Here is a 4,166-nt window from a genome sequence, read left to right on the forward strand (position 1 = left end):
AAGTGCCTATAGAAGTGTACCCCACTCAGAGTCAGTGCATGTGGAAATGTACACCAGTGAGAGTCAGTGCCTGTGGAAATGTACCGCAGTGAGAGTCAGTGCCTGCAGAAGTGTACCCAAGTGAGAGTCAGTGCCTGTAGATGTGTACCCAAGTGACAGTCAGTGCCTGTGGAAATGTACCCCAGTGAGTGTCAGTGCCTGTGGAAGTGTACCCCAGTGAGAGTCAGTGCCTGAAGAAGTGCACCCAAGTGAGAATCATTGCCTGTAGAAGTTTACCCCATTCAGGTTCAGAGCCTGTAGAAGTTAACCCCATTCAGAGTCAGTGCCTGTGAAAGTTTACCCCATTCAGAGGCAGTGCCTGTGGAAATGTACCCCAGTGAGAGTCAGTGCCTGTGGAAGTGTACCCAAGCGAGAGTCATTGTCTTTGGAAGAGTACCCCAGTGAGAGTCAGTGCCTGTGGAAGTTTACCCAGTCAGAGTCAGTGCCTGTCGAAGTGTACCCCACTGAGAGTCATTGCCTGTGGAACTGTAACCAATTCAGAGTCAGTGCCTGTGGAACTTTACCCCATTCAGATTCAGTGCCTGTGGAAGTGTACCCCAGTGAGAGTAAATGCCTGTGGAAGTTTACCCCATTCAGAATCAGTGCCTGTGGAAGTGTACTGCTGTGAGAGTCAGTGCCTGTGGAAGTTTACCCCATTCAGATTCAGTGCCTGTGGAAGTGTACCCCAGTGAGAGTCAGTGCCTGTGGAAGTTTACGCCATTCAGATTCAGTGCCTGTGGAAATGTACTCCTGTGAGAGTCAATGCCTGTGGAAGTTTACCACATTCAGAGTCAGTGCCTGTGGAAATGTACCCCTGTGAGAGTCAGTGCCTGTAGAAGTGTACCCCAGTGAGATTCTGTGGCTGGGAAGCGGCTCACCATTAGGAGTCACTGCCTATGGAAGTGTACCCCACTCAGAGTCAGTGCATGTGGAAATGTACCCCAGTGAGAGTCAGTGCCTGTGGAAATGTACGCCAGTGAGAGTCAGTGCCTGTAGAAGTGTAACCAAGTGAGAGTCAGTGCCTGTGGAAATGCACCCCACTCAGTGTCAGTGCCTGTGAAAATGTACCCCAGTGAGAGTCAGTGCCTCTGGAAGTGTACCCCAGTGAGAGTCAGTGCCTGTGGAAGTTTACCCCATTCAGAATCAGTGCCTCTGGAAGTGTACCCCAGTGAGAGTCAGTGCCTGTGGAAGTGCACCCAAGTGAGGTTCAATGCCTGTGGAAGTGTACCCCATTCAGAGTCAGTGGCTGTGGAAGTGTCCCCCCGTGAGAGTCAGTGCCTGTGTAAGTGTACCCCAGTGAGATTCAGTGCCTGTGGATGTTTACTCCATTCATATTCAGTACCTGTAGAAGTTTACCATATTCAGATTCATAGCCTGTAGAAGATAACCCCATTCAGAGTCAGTGCCTGTGGAAGTTTACCCCATTCAGAGTCAGTGTCTGTGGAAGTGTACCCCAGTGAGAGTCAGTGCCTGTGGAAGTGTACCCCAGTGAGAGTCAGTGCCTGTGCAAGTTTACCCCATTCAGAGTCAGTGCCTGTGGAAATGTACCCCAGTGAAAGTCAGGGCCTGTGGAAGTTTACCCCATTCAGATTCAGTGTCTGTCGAAGTGTACCCCAGTTAGAGTCAGTGCCTGTGGACGTTTACCCCATTCAGAGTCAGTGCATGTGTAAATGTACCCCAGTGAGAGTCAGTGCCTGTGGAAGTGTACCCCAGTGAGAGTCAGTGCCTGTGAAAGTTTACCCCATTCAGAGTCAGTGCCTGTGCAAGTTTACCCCATTCAGATTCAGTACCTCTAGAAGTTTACACCATTCAGATTCAGTCCCTTTCGAAGTGTACCCCACTCAGAGTCAGTGCATGTGGAAGTGTACACCAGTGAGAGTCAGTGCCTGTGGATGTTTACGCCATTCAGAGTCAGTGCCTGTGCAAGTTTACCCCATTCAGAGTCTGTGCATCTAGAAGTTTACACCATTCAGATTAAGTGCCTATAGAAGTGTACCCCACTCAGAGTCAGTGCATGTGGAAATGTACACCAGTGAGAGTCAGTGCCTGTGGAAATGTACCGCAGTGAGAGTCAGTGCCTGCAGAAGTGTACCCAAGTGAGAGTCAGTGCCTGTAGATGTGTACCCAAGTGACAGTCAGTGCCTGTGGAAATGTACCCCAGTGAGTGTCAGTGCCTGTGGAAGTGTACCCCAGTGAGAGTCAGTGCCTGAAGAAGTGCACCCAAGTGAGAATCATTGCCTGTGGAAGTTTACCACATTCAGATTCAGTGCCTGTGGAAGTGTACCCCAGTGAGAGTCAGTGCCTGTGGAAGTTTACCCCATTCAGAGTCAGTGCCTGTAGACGTGCACCCAAGTGAGTGTCAGTGCCTGTGGAACAAAAACAAGAAATGCTGGAATCACTCAGCAGGTCTGGCAGCATCTGTGGAAAGAGAAGCAGAGTTTACGTTTCGGGTCAGTGACCCTTCTTCGGAACTGACAAATATTAGAAAAGTCACAGATTATAAACAAGTGAGGTGGGGTTGGGGCAAGAGATAACAAAGGAGCAGGTGCAGATTGGACCAGACCTCATAGCTGACCAAAGGTTCACGGAGAAAAGGCAAACAATATGTTAATGGTGTGTTGAAAGACAAAGCAATATTGTTTGCCTTTTCTCCGTGACCTTTTGGTCTGCTATGAGGCCTGGTCCAATCTGCATCTTCTCCTTTGTTATCTCTTTCCCCACCCCCACCTCACTTGTTTATAATCTGTGACTTTTCTAATATTTGTCAGTTCCGAAGAAGGGTCACTGACACGAATCGTTAACTCTGCTTCTCTTTCCACAGATGCTGCCAGACCTGCTGAGTGATTCCAGCATTTCTTGTTTTTGTTTCAGATTTCCAGCATCCGCAGTATTTTGCTTTTATTTCAGTGCCTGTGGAAGTTTACCCCATTCAGAGTCAGTGCCTGTAGAAGTTTACCCCATTCAGATTCAGTACCTGTAGAAATTTACACAATGCAGATTCAGTACCTGTAGAAGTTTACCCCATTCAGATTCAGTGCCTGTGGAAATGTACCCCATTCAGATTCAGAGCCAGTAGACGTTAACCCCATTCAGAGTCAGTGCCTGTGGAAGTTTACCCCATTCAGAGTCAGTGCCTGTGGAAGTGTACCCCAGTGAGAGTCAGTGCCTGTGGAAGTGTACCCCAGTGAGAGTCAGTGCCTGTGGATGTTTAACCCATTCAGAGACAGTGCCTGTGGAAGTGTACCCCAGTGAGAGTCAGTGCCTGTCAAGTTTACCCCATTCAGAGTCAGTGCCTGTGGAAGTGTACCCCAGTGAGAGTCAGTACCTGTGGAAGTTTACCCCATTCAGATTCAGTACCTGTAGAAGTTACCCCATTCAATTTCAGTGCGTGTGGAAGTGTACCCCATTCAGAGTCAGTGCCTGTGGATGTTTACCCCATTCAGAGTCAGTGCCTGTGAAAGTTTACCCCATTCAGAGTTAGTGACTGTGCAAGTTTACCCCATTCAGATTCAGTACCTCTAGAAGTTTACACCATTCAGATTCAATGCCTATTGAAGTGTGCCCCACTCAGAGTCAGTGCCTGTGGAAATGTACCCCAGTGAGAGTCAGTGCCTGTGGAAATGAACCCCAGTAAGAGTCAGTGCCTGAAGAAGTGTACCCAAGTGAGAATCAGTGCCTGTGGACGTTTACCCCATTCAGAGTCAGTGCCTGTTGAAGTGTACCCCACTCAGAGTCAGTGCATGTGGAAATGTACACCAGAGAGAGTCAGTGCCTGTGGAAATGTACCCCAGTGAGAGTCAGTGCCTGCAGAAGTGTACCCAAGTGAGAGTAAGTGCCTGTAGAAGTGTACCCAAGTGAGAGTCAGTGCCTATGGAAATGTACCCCAGTGAGAGTCAGTGCCTGTGGAAATGTACCCCAGTGATAGTCAGTGCCTGTGGAAATGTACCCCAGTGAGAGTCAGTGCCTGAAGAAGTGTACCCAAGTGAGAATCAGTGCCTGTGGAAGTTTACCCCATTCAGAGTCATTGCCTGTGGAAGTATACCCCAGTGAGAGTCAGTGCCTTTGGAAGTTTTCCCCATTCCGAGTCAGTGCCTGTGGAAATGTACCCCAGTGAGAGTCAGTGCCTG

This window comes from Heterodontus francisci, unplaced genomic scaffold (assembly GCF_036365525.1).
Source record: "Heterodontus francisci isolate sHetFra1 unplaced genomic scaffold, sHetFra1.hap1 HAP1_SCAFFOLD_83, whole genome shotgun sequence".
NCBI lineage: Eukaryota > Metazoa > Chordata > Chondrichthyes > Heterodontiformes > Heterodontidae > Heterodontus > Heterodontus francisci.